This window comes from Echiichthys vipera, assembly GCF_963691815.1.
Source record: "Echiichthys vipera genome assembly, chromosome: 22".
NCBI classification, from domain to species: domain Eukaryota; kingdom Metazoa; phylum Chordata; class Actinopteri; order Perciformes; family Trachinidae; genus Echiichthys; species Echiichthys vipera.
This window is the reverse complement of record NC_139847.1, coordinates 4,748,938-4,762,677: the sequence shown is the minus strand read 5'-3', so window position 1 is coordinate 4,762,677 and position 13,740 is coordinate 4,748,938.

Here is a 13,740-nt window from a genome sequence, read left to right as displayed (position 1 = left end):
AATATCACTCCCTGCTGAACACACTGCGCCGGCACCAATGATAAACGGTGACAGAATGAGTCAGAGAATATCAAAATACCTAAACGGCATGCAGTGAGTTAGATCTTCGAGTGAGCTTTAACATCTTTCGGTTTCTTTTTTCCCCCCCAAGTCTCTTTTATTCTTTGATCCTCGTAGCAGCTAACACCGTGTACGCTGTCTTCTTCTGTTTGCTCTCAGGCTTTCTCCGCGTATCTATTTATTTCCCTTCTCCTTCTGCCTCAACCTTGTACATTTCATTTCTGTTTTCTGCCTACACTCTGTCAACAGGTATGTTTCCTTCCTCGCCAATTTTGTGGGTGTTATAATGCAATTTCCAACTCATCAGGGTAGGGGGAAAATGTAGATCAAAGTGTGTTTTTATGTTACCTTGAAGTCATAATCCTTAATATTTCAGCAGGAGTTGGTTGAGCTGTGCCAAGCAGTGAATTTGGATCAATACCACAGGTCCCAGAATTAAAAAGGAGCTGCAAACACATCGCAAGCAAAAATACAACAGCGGAGCAGCTGATGTATCTGTTTACAGTGCAGTCAAACAAACTTATGTTGAGCTCACTCCTTCTTGTCCATGAGTGTATAAAGAAATCTGGATACAGCGTTCAAAGCCAAGCTCCTTTCTTTCCTACGAAAGCTGCTCAGGGGCGCACAACACCAAAGAACTTCAACGTCTGTGGCTGAATATACCTGGATGATCGGCACTAACCGGCTAATTCCAGTTTAGCGCTGTGGCTAAATTGAATGGAGATTAAATTATTTCATTTTGCATCTTGTCTAGACCTACTAAATGTTATTTTACGGGGGTTATGGTGGTCAAAAAACAGTATCCTAAGATTCACAGAAGTCTCTTTCGCAAAAGAAGTGAATGGGAAAAATGGCATCACGTGACCGCCACAACGTCAAATCAGCCTCGAAGTCCGGCGCACTTACTGGGAAACCAATGTCCCATTACTGCCTGCTATATTTAAAACTTAAACTCACCGAATACATAATGACCTGCTGCTATTGTTTCCTGTTAATTAGTTTAATGTTTAAAACTTGCACGGGAGGGACGGACCCGGTCACTAACAATGGGAATGCTTATTCTGTCCTTTCAAATCTCATCTCATCTTCAGCCTCTTATCCGGGGTCGGGTCGTGGGGACAGCAGCTTTAGCGGGGCACCCCAAACTTCCCTTTCCCGGGCCACATTAACCAGCTCTAACTGGGAGATCCCGAGGCGTTCCCAGGCCAGTGTGGAGATCTAATCTCTCCACCTGGTCCTGGGTCTTCCCCGAGGCCTCCTCCCAGCTGGACGTGCCTGGAACACCTCCCTAGGGAGGCGCCCAGGGTTCATCCTTACCAGATGATCCTGAACCACCTCAACTGGCTCCTTTCAACGCAAAGGAGCAGCGGCTCTACTCCGAGTTCCTCACGGATGGCTGAACTTCTCCCCCTCTCTCTAAGGGAGACTCCAGACCCCCTCCTGAGAAAACCCATTTCGGCCGCTTGTACCCGCGACCTTGTTCTTTCGGTCATGACCCAGCTTTCATGACCACAGGTGAGGGTAGGTCCTTTCAAATTCTGAACAATAAAACAACAGTATTTCAGACTAAATCTAGTATTATCAGTTTGTTCTCTAACTTTAATCTCCAGTATATAGTGGGGCAGAAACACTGAACTATATTGAACGGTTATTGCAGAAAAAAAGCTGAAACTAAAAAGCAAAAATGGAGTTTGATATGATAAATGGGTTTGATTTCAAGAGCCGTGACCCAAAGGAGTAAAACAAACACCTGTCATGACACATAATGGTGCTTTTTCTTCAAGATGAATTCCATCTTTTGCATAATTTAAGTTATTTTCATAAATGATTCTGTTTCCCAGGTGTTTCTGGCTGCTGTCTTTGGAAACAGATTTTCTGTTGGAGTGGAGGCAGAAACATTGATTTTGTGTCGACACTGAAATAAAAAGAGGTTCTCAAAAAGACGGCGTTTCATCTTTCCACTGAGAACAATTTTCTTTCCGTTTTCAACGTGAAAGCATTTTTCTTGAACTGCACATCAAAACAGGTGGATGGGAACTCTAAATTTCACCTCTTGCACTTCACGCTTTATTCCAATCCATCCCTCTCCTCTGCTTTTATCATCTTCAATTTCCTGTGCTGCTGCCCCGAGCTGTCCGTCCAAACTTCTCTTCTTCACCCCCACCGTCTTTCTCCTCCTGCTCCTCTTCCTCCCCTCTCATGTGCATTCAGTGCACGCTCGTTCTCTGCTCCTTTAAATGTCCATCATTTACTTCTTCATTGACGCCTGAATCTTCCTCCTCATTACTTCCCACCACCACCCATCACCACCACCACCACCCCCTGACTTGCCTTTATGCCATAAATCTTCTTTCCTCTGGCGGTTGATCAGCTCCGGAGCTTCTGAAGCATCAGTTACAGCCAGACTGAAAGACTTTGATGGAAGATCAGAGCCTATACATGAAGGAGAATAAACGTTGCATTGACATGAGACTTAACATTATTTGAGAGTCCTTCTCAAAACACCACGATTAAGAATGAAATCCAAGCACATGACTGGGCTCTAATCTTCGTCTGCTGCTGACAATCTGCTGGGGATAGAGACCTCCGACCTATTTTTAGTACTTCACAACTGGACGAGTTTCACCAGATCAGTGCAAAAGTCACTCATCTCCATGTTTGCAATCAATCACAGTGAAACTGGAAGCATCAGATGCATGAATGCATGCCTGGAAAAAGTGGTTCTCAAAGGTTCAGTGTTCACAAACAAGTAGTGCTTGTGCTCTGTGTAAGTCCAGCATCTGTGCAGGTACACGGTCAAAATATGAGCCGTCCTTCAGCAGTGCTGTCAGGTCATGAGCACTAAGGCGCAACACCAGCTGTGTGTACTACATGCCACGCACTCAAGCAGAGATGTGGGAGCTCTTCAGCGAGTCTAATAGTGACACGTTGGCAGGAAAAACCTACGCACTGTGCTCTTGACATACAAACTGTGATCGTCCACAGCCCCGGGATTCTGCTCCTGATGGATGATTCTGAAGGATGTGCATTACATCCAATACTGATGTTCACAGCATGTTCTTCTTCCCTGGGCATCAAAAATCTCCGTTTTGACGCGGCCCTCTGTGTTTTATACGACGCCCAAGGCACCCTTTAGCAAGTGCTCCAAGAGTAACAAAGCCTGTGTAGTGTGTAGGAGGAGGTCGGTGTGGTGGATGAACAAACACAGAACTCTCACCCAGGAGATTGTGATCTGTGTCCCATTTTTGTCCTCAGCGTCACTGCAGTTACGTTACAAACATATATTTATTCTAACCCCAATCACGACCTTTTCCAAACCCTAACCAAGTGGGTTTGTTGCCGAATGCGATCACAATGGAACATCCCATGTTGATGCTACCGTATGTGACGAAGCAATGAGAACGGGTTGTGCATTTGGGCAGTGAGGTGACATGTAAGGGCGTGTACGTTGATTAGGTGGATGGGCGTTTAATGCATCTAACCAAGAGGTCAGATTTTGCGTCAAAATCGCCCGTTTTGAAGAGAGCTATAAAGCTGTAAATCATGGGTGTCAAACTGATCCAGTAAAGGGCCGTATGGCTGCCGGTTTTCATTCCAACCAATCAAAAACACACCTGGTGCAACAAATCAACTGTGTGAAGACAGTTCAGGTGATTGAGTAAGTCGAGTCAGGTGTGTTCTTGCTTGGTTGGATTGAAAACCTGCAGCCACAGCGACCCTTTACTGGATCAGTTTGACACCCCTGCTGTAAATGAATCTCTATTACTTGGCTTATACAAACTCTGTGTTGCAATCAAACTTTCTCTTAGAGCTGATTACTCCCCTTAGAGAGAGTATTGATGAACACATAAACGTACTTCTTGATGAACTCCACCTCTGTGTCTTTATTGTGCATCAGTACTGCAGACAGTAGTAATCACTGCATTCACTTCGTACTGCTGACACTTTTTTAGTCAGGGTGAGACCAAAAAGCCACAGTAATTAAGAAAGCCGGAGTGGTGTAAAGCGGGCCTGAGCTGCTCATTTGCATTTTGTTTATGCAGCAAAGACAGCAGAGGCAAACAAAATGTACCTTTATGTCTACGGGGGGAATAGTGTCAACTCCCATGAAGAAAAGAACACCCTATATTAGACAGCGAGGAGGTAATGTGTTCGGCGTATACAGAGCTCTGGAACATGTTATCCTGAGAGATGAATGGAGAGGGCTCAGAGGGCGCAGCAGAAACTGCTGAACTGATGCTTTTAATAATGCCTAAGGTCGAGCCGACATGTTGGGAGAGCAGGGAGAACATCGTTCAGAGACTCATCTGCTGCATTGATGGTTATGTTTGTACACAGCGGAGGAACAAGTACTCAGATCCTTTGCTTAAGTGAAATTAGAAATACCACAGTTTAAAAATGCTTCATTACAGGTAAACGTCGTGAATTCGAAATGTCACTTAAAGGTCCCATACGTGTTCGGTTCATTGATGACTCTAAATCACCCGTAGGTGTGAATGGTTGTCTGTCTCTGTTTGTCTCTATGTGCCCTGCGATAGACTGGCGTCCTGTCCAGGGTGGACCCCGCCTCACGCCCGATGTCAGCTGGGATCGGCTCCAGCCACCCGCAACCCCAACCCCGGGATAAGCGGTTGAAGATGAATGAATGAATGAATGAAAAAAAAAAAAGATAAAGCAGGTTGAAGTGCTTTTTAAAACGCTCAATCCACAGAGAAATGCACCCGTATTCAAAAATGTGTCTTTAAACAAGCCATCAGGACTTCCTGTACAGTTGTGATGTCACAACTATACTATGTATATAGACAGAAAGTGTTGCTAAAATGCTGTTACAGTTATTCCCTAGTTGCAATGATGGTGTAGAGATTTAAAACTTAAATTCCACTCCTGCTCCCTCCATCAGTCTCCATCACCTCTCATCCCTCAACCGTCATCGCCTCCTCGCCTTTCACAACCTCGTCATCGCTCGATTTATCTCTCAACCCGTCCGTACCGCCGTCGCTTGAGCAGTTCACCCCCCCTCCCCCCCCCCCCAACACCTTATTCATCCACTCCTGTTTGAATCATAGCTTCATTGTTATTCCCCCTCCGCGCTCATCCTTCATTTGCCGCGCATCTCCTTGATCAGTCGTTTCTCGGCCCCGGCTGTCGTTACTCACTTCATTCATGAGCTTCATGCTGTCTCACTCCTGTCTCTTCCCCCTCCACTCTCACTGCTGCTCTGCTGTCATTTTGTTTTTCAATCACAAGCGGAATTTGAGTCACTTTGCTCACAGAGGACAGCATACAAACAGGACATTGTCTTGGTGCCATAATGACAAAATATAAGGAGAAAGACTTGGTTTAGTCAGCGAGGGAAAGGCCACTGACACTAAAAGGCTGCTTCTTTTAATCATCGAACTTTTCCCACCATCCGTCTTGTTCCCCGCCGTCCTCTGTTCATCCATTTGCATCAGAGATTCAGTTCGTTTTCTCCACAAATCTTCATCCATCTCTCGACCTCTCGTGTCCTCTCCCGTATTTTATTTTGTTTAATGTTTCAGTTTTATTCACTTACTCATTTTTCACATTTTCTCCTTCTTTCCAGTTTTAAACTGTTCAGACACACCGGCCTGATGTAGCGTTAAGGGAGCATCAGACCTTTTTTACCCAAAAGGGTTTTATGTTCCCCGGTCGCATAAGCCTCTGCCTTCGCGGATTTAATTCAGCATTTTGGTACGGCTAGAGGTAACAGTTAGGGTGAAGGGCAGGGTTAGGGGGTAGTGTTAGGGTCTACATAGGCCGATTTGCAGGGGAGAAAATGTTTTTACCTGACTCCACCAGATGGATTCATTCGCATAATTCGCATTTGCTTGGCATACTCGTCTGGGAACTCTTGGTTGGAGATCTTTTAGGAAGAGGCAGAAATTCTGGTTGCTGATTGGATAAATCATCTGTCCGTCACCACCTATGTTGGTGATAGACTGGCCAAATCAACAAATCAGATCAACGAAGCGTATTACGTACTAACAGAGCATCGAGGCAAAGTAAACAACATGTGGGTAAAGGGTATTTGCCGTTTGTGTAACGTGAATTTACGGATCAAAGGCACAATTTCAGGTGCCGGGTCCATATTCAACAGAAGGATGGAAGCATGGAAGCCACCCTTGTTTACACTGAACAGTCGCTTCTCGCTGTGTCACATTTCGAGCCGCTTTAAAACCAGCGCTGATTGGTGCGGTCGCTTGGGCAACCATCTCCAAATTTTCACAAACACAAGAATAAAAGTGCATTTCCCATGATTTCGAACTATTCCTTCAAGTGTCTGTGAGTGGTGCTGCCATTTATCGTTCCATGCTACTTCACTTAAATTTAGTAAGTCTTCTGTTTATTTCAGAAATGTGAAGTTGAACAGGATTTCTTCTTCTTAAAAAGACCAGAGTGCTCAGCAAAGCAACCATTAAAGCTGTCCTGCCGTCTTGAATCACCCTTAAACACAAGCAATTAATTCAAATGCATGAAAACATCTGAAAGTACAGCTTTAGGAAAGAGATACAACAGTTAATAGCAGGAGCCAATCCGTAGCTGACAACAGCATCCAATCTCACGATAGCACATTATGGGAAAAGGGGAAAAAGTTAGATGGAAATACTGAAGAGCTTTATATGGAGGAGTTTGGAGAATACGAAACAACTGTAACCTTAAAGTTCTGAAGTAACTCAATCACTGATACTCCTGCAAAGGTGGTCACATCACAGAGAATGGTGACACAAAACCTGTTCTGAGAAACCTGCTTGTCATGATAATTTGATTACTTCTCTTACATTAACTGTAATTTTGTCCTCTCCAATGCTCAGGAGTTACTGAAGCACCCTTCAAATAAATAAATCCCCGACCTCTCCATCATGTATTCAGGCCCTGCCCTACAGCTCACTTTGACTCATCCAGACAGAGATTTGTGAAAAGCCGGGATCCAATTACCTCGTGAAAAATTGCTAATAAAGTTATCTGCCTGTACAGTGTGAAGGTGGGCGGTGTAGGAACGCGGGGACAAACAACAGATAACACTAATCCTCCAAAACAAACCGGAGTGCAAAAGTGAAACAAATGTGGGTATGAGCATGCACGATAAGAGATAGAGAGTGTTTGTTGAATTTGCTGCTTGTCATGTGAAATGCAATGTTTTTTTAAATAATATATTTATTTATTTTAGCCTTTCAAGTAATCCAACATTTGGCATTTGATTTTGAGGGTGTGTGTGTGTGTGTGTGTGTGTGTGTGTGTGTGTGGGGGGGGGGGGGGGGTCATTTAACATTCAATAATGATAGAAATACAGTAATGAACTACAGAAATAATGAATTCACAATAAACACCTCATAAAGCACCAGGAAAGGCTTATCTAAAATGGTGACTTTTCTGGAGGGGGAAGTGGAGAGCAGACATTGGGTGGTTGAGGCGGCACACAGAGCAAGAGTGAGGTGGCCATGGCAGAGCGAACCTGCATGATTGCATGTGGTATGCAATATTAACCAATGCGTAGATGATTTATAATTGAATTCCAAACAATCATGTTAGCATCCATTTTAATGTTTGTATTCAGGATTGGGTTGATACAACCTAGAACAGCATTAAAATGCAGTTACCGTAGTTAACACCGTCCCTGGGTAGCCTTGATTATTTTTATTCATATTTTAATTAATTAATAAGTATAAGTAATTTTGTTCAGGATAGATACAGTTCATCTGTTTTCAGATGAGTAACGCCCTCATCACTTATTATTTAGCTTTGATACAGTTTGTTTGAAATTACACTGGAATTAGATTTTTTCGTTTGCATGACGATAGCAAAGCTAATGCTAAATGCTGGTTTGTTTCTAGTCAGGCTAGCAAGCTAGTAATGTGTAGTTCGTCCAAATTTAATTGCTTCTAAGTCCTGAGTAAATTTTTCACACATTCATAACTAAAACAATAAATGATCATAACTCTCTGTGGATAAATCTTATCTTTTCGTTGCTGCTGGAAATGGCAAACTGGTCATATATCAGCAGATTAGCAGTCGTCATTGATTAAGCAGCGTTGTTCCAGGCCATGTGTTGATGGACTTTACCAACTACCTATGAGATATGCGATGGCTGCCCCTTAAACTCTCCATTGGTGGACTGTAGATGGGCAGCAGAGGGATGTAATGAGAAAGTGGGTGTGTAGGGATGTAGAAAACTGTTTAAGTAGGGAGGCCAAGCAATGGGAGGATTTGTAAACTAGGAGAAGTACTAAAATAGAAGTTGTAAAGTATCCTGACTGAGTTTAAGGTATTTGCAGGTCACACGTGCATTAATATCATTTCAGTCGGATGGCGGTATAGTTTGCGAGGGCTTGGTGTGTATATAGAGTTGTGTGTCGTCAGCATATCAGAACAAATTGAGGCGAAAATGTCCAAGAGAGAGAAGCTAAATAACTTACATCAACTATTTTTTTAATCTGCTCTGGTACGGACAACATCAGTACAGGAGGAGCACTATCAGAGGTGTCCTTGTGCTAAATAGGAGTTGGTGAAGGACAGATTCCACAAATGTGGGGAAAAATTGAAATGGGAGAAGAACACGCAGGGTAGAGAGAGGCGATAGGTGCAGGTGCAGCTAAACCAAAAACCACGCAGTAGAAGAATAACAGTGATGAGAGATCGTCCACTGCGCCTCTTTGATGAAAGGACTGATGAGAAAATATGTTAATGAAGTATAGCAGATGACTTTGAAGTGAGACCGGCCTGTCCGAGGCTGTAATGTAACATCGTTTATCATCACAATGTGCACTTCTATCGTAATTTTCTGCCACGACGTCTGGCAGTATCAAAGCATATTTGCCGTGCCAAATATTTGAGGGGATCAAAGGAAAAGAGGTAAAGAGAAGAGACTGATATAAAAGGAGCGCCTTAAATTGAGTCACTTTGACCAATTCCATTCTTTGTTCATCTCAAAGAGGAAGATACTTTAAAAAAAGGAGGGTTTTATATTTACAATTATTTACTGTCACTCAATACTTATCTCAAATGCACGGTGATGTAGTGGTTAGCACTGTCGCCTCACAGTGAGAAGGTTCCAGGTTCGCATCCCGGCTGGGGCCCTTCTGTGTGGAGTTTGCATGTTCTCCCCGTGTCTGCGTGGGTTTTCTCCAGGTTCTCCGGTTTCCTCCCACAATCCAAAGACGTGCACGTGTAAAATTGCCCGTAGGTGTGAATGGTTGTCAGTCTCTGTTCGTCTCTATGTGTCCTGTGATAGACTGGCGTCCTGTCCAGGGTGGACCCCGCCTCACGCCCGATGTCAGCTGGGATCGGCTCCAGCACCCCCCGCGACCCCAACCCCGGGATAAGCGGTTGAAGATGAATGAATGTACTTTTAATTATTTAAAAGGTTAGGTCAAATCCTAAAACAGCTGTAGATTTCCGGAAAAAGTACCAGCTTGCTAGCCTAACTATAAACAAACCGGCATTTAGCATTAGCTTTGCTATCGTCATGCAAAAAGTATGTACGAGTAAATAATGCATTTTCAGTGGCGGATTAATACACATTTGGTGCTGCTGTGAGTATCTCTTAAACAACACGTTGATTTGTGTGACAAGATGGATCAGCTTTGGCCATGAAGTAAGATAAGGAACAAAATTTTCCCATTATTCCGACACAGCATGAATGCAGCACTAATGCCCTTATCTCGCAACATTAGCAAAAGTGAGAAATAATGTGTGTATCCGCCCCCTGATTCGCATCTGCTCCAAAACGTAATGGGTACTTCCTTGGCCCACGCTACACCCTTCCACCAAGTTTCATGAAAAAATGGCCAGAATTAACAAACACTGGCAGAGACAAACTTTTAAATCCTTCAGCACCAAAATCTACCCCAAACTGGAACGTTAAAAGTGGTATCGTCCCAAATCACAACTATTACCAGCTCAACAACCATAAAATGTGTCCCTGCCTTTAGTAAATAGTCCTGCATCTGAGAAAAAACTCTATTCTGTGTGTGTTTGTGTGTATACGAGAGGGAGAAAGACTGTGGGATGCAAACCAAGTGGTAATTTTGCACACTGAGGACTTCATTCTTCAGTGACCAAGTATGCTGCGACATATTGTGTGTGTGTGTCTGTGTGTTTGTGTGCTTTTTACTTCCTCCGGCGAGAGAGCAGAGCAAACATAACTCCTAAATCTCTCAGATTAGAGCGAGGGAGTGGATTTGACTGTGCTTATCAACAGCAGAGCAGAGCAAAAATGTGCGAGTGTTTCTCACCTAGATAGACGGACAAACACACACACACACAGTCGCAGACACAGAAGGAAGAAGCGTGGGCGGCCGACTGGTTCACTGCAGTGGGGGAGAGAAGAAGCAAGAGACATATCTCACTGTGTGTCAACAAAATGAGTAACTGAAGGTAACTCTGCAGATGGAAACACAGCACGTTGGCATGCGGTCGGGAGTTTCCGTACGGTTTTAAATTCTTTAATCCACCTGCCGTGGAAGATTTGGCCTCTGTGGAGCTCTCTTCAAATCTTACACCTCAAATTGATTAATGCCCAATTTTGGCGATCGCCAGACTTATTCACAGCCGACAAAAGCTGCTGATTGACATTGTGACGGCTTTCCACCATCTGTAATTTTGGCATGATGACGGGGGGAAACACTGGAGGAAAAAACAAAAAAGGCCAGGATTACAAGGCTTTACGGAATTAGCAAAGCATTCCCTTTGTAAATAGTCCCTCACCCTGGCTTTGTCACTTGTCTATCATACATCATATCTGTTTAGTAAACCTGCCGTTAAAAGATCACAAGTCCGTCTTTCGCTGGACTAAGACAAAGCAGCTTCCTGTTGGCTTTTTAAGGTTAACAAGGGCTACAGACGACAAAATGGCCACAGAAACACTCGGTTCCAGAGACGCTCGTGCAAAATATATAAAGTTCTAGAGGCTTGTTAGTGACCATGGACGTATGATGAGCCAATGGGCCCATGTAAGAGCCCCCCTCATTCGGTTCACTTTTTAGTCGCTTTGTAGTCTTTTTGGGTCGCTTTGTGCTTATTGCACACTTATTTTTAGACGGTGTTCTATGTGGTCATTTTGTTTTTCTTTGTGGTCATTTTACATACATTTGTTGTGTCTTTGTAATTGTTTTGCATCTTTTGGTGGTGGTTTTGCATTTATTTTTAGACATTTTACATTTCGTTGTTGTCTCTTTGAGGTCATTTTATATCTATTTTTAATAACTTCATGTGTCTTTGTTATAGTTTTTGTCTCTATGTGGTCGTTACGTGTCTATTTTCAGTCATTTAACATCTCTTTGTGGTTGTTTTGCATCACTGTGGTCAGTTTTGTGTATACTCATGGTCATTTAGCATTTTTTTTTGTGAGTCAGAGCCGCTGACCTTATGGGCCCCAGGGCTTGTGCCCACTAGGCCGGGTCAGTAATCCATCAATGCTAGTGACTTCTCCACTGGCTCTTTGGCAAACCACTATAGATGGCGAGCTTACGCCTAACATGCTAATCAGCCAGGAGTTCCTTAGGCTTACTAGGTAACTAGCCGCCAGTTAGCTTAGTGATTCTATTGAAACTAATTGATTTAACTGTTTTAAATGTTGCCGTGACTACCCCTATCATCTGAAATGCTCCTTTAAATCCACCTCAAGATGAATTCAGCAGTACTATCAACAGATGAGTAATGCTGGAAAACACACAGACCACCCAGAATGTTTAGGAATGCTGGGAAATGTATGCACATCACTAAGAAGTCCCTCCAGCTTTTCACTGGCTGAATGTGAGCGTGTGTTAAAATGTTTCCCTATATAAATGTGTGTGCTCTCTCCAATATATGCACCAGTGGTACCGTCGAGGTGGCAGATATCTGCTCACGGTCAGCCTGCCGAGACACACACACACATAAACACACATACAAAGACAGAGTGAGACACAAAATTGGGTTCATGTTGACATACACCCTCTGACAAACACATACACAGACATGAAACCCCAGCTGTACCCCTTACTCCTGTCTGACAGGGTGAATCTGACAGGCTGAGACCTTCCCTGGTGTGTGTGTGTGTGTGTGTGTGTGTGTGTGTGTGTGTGTGTGTGTGTGTGTGTGTGTGTGTGTGTGTGTGTGTGTGTGTCCGCGTGCGTGCATGCGTGTGTGTGTGTGTGTGTGTGTGTGTGTGTGTGTGTGTGTTGGTTCGGGCACGTCTACGTGTGTTGACATTAGTCTTTCATGGCTGGAGGGTGACAGCAAGAACAATTACACTGGACTGTTCATGTGCTCATCTACACTTGTCTTCTGCCATTTTTGTGTGTGTGTGTGTGTGTGTGTGTGTGTGTGTGTGTGTGTGTGTGTGTGTGTGTGTGTGTGTGAGAGAGAGAGGGGAAAGGGAAACCTGAATTCTCTCCACGTTCTCTCAAAGCTGCTTTTTTTTTAGCAAATGTCACAGCAAAGAGTGTCTAGACGACACGGACAGGAAGACAGATGAGTCAACCGTGAAACACAAATGCCAATTCACAAACGTGTGTATCTTAGTGACGAAGGCGGGGCCGACCAGGGGCATTGTGGGAACTCAGCACCAGGACTGGAATTACAGAAGAAGCCAGACTAGTGATGATGTGACTTTAACTCCCAGAACAAACTCCTTATCTGCCCAGACAGCGCTACTTAGTATATTGACGTTTGCTGCACTGATTTCCCACTGGCATGGTCAATTAATCAATCAATCGATATCAAGAATATTATGGGATGTTATCAAGTTAACATGAACCCTTTCAAGCATCATATCACATACTGTTCTTGTTACATACTGTAGGTAAAGAATTCCTCAGTAAATAATGGTTGAAATCTCCAAAAATGACCCAAATTTTGCAGAAATGTAAAGATGGCAGGAATGAGGAGGATGTAGATGCAAATACACTGTCATTCAGGACTACGTTAGAATAGGCTTAGTTCGTGTACAGTAAAAAATAACAATATTTCAGAATGAATCAGGTATTATATAATTTGTTCTCTAATTTTAATCTCCAGTGTATAATACTAAAAACACACTTGACAGTCATTCACCCTTGAAGGAGGATGCTAACCACTTTCCCCCTCTCTTAACAATCTTTGTGCTCTGGCAACTCTGCAAAGACCTGACACTGATGTAGAGTCAGAGACTGATCACCCTTATGCAAAGGCAAGCAACTTGACGACCGCACACTCTCCAGCTCTTAAACAAGTTTACATTGAACAGGCAGATAGCCACTTATCCCTCTTCTCTCAACACTTCTCTCTCTCATGCAGAAACATGCAGACAGCAGGAAGCCAAGACATAAAATGAGGAAAGTTGAAACTGCAGTAACAATTACCGAGTTAGTTATTAAGACAATTGCGCTGTCGCCTCACAGCAAGAGGGTTTCTGGTTTGAATCCCGGCTGGGGCCCTTCTGTTTGGAGTTTGCATGTTCTCCCCGTGTCTGCGTGGGTTTTCTCCGGGTTCTCCGGTTTCCTCCCACAGTCCAAAGACGTGCAGATGTTCGGTTCATTGATGACTCTAAATCACCCGTATGTGTGAATGGTTGTCTGTCTCTTTTTGTCTCTATGTGCCCTGTGATAGACTGACGTCCTGTCCAGGGTGTACCCCGCCTAACGCCGATGTCAGCTGGGATCGGCTCCAGTGCGACCCCGACAGGGACCAGCGGTTGAAGGT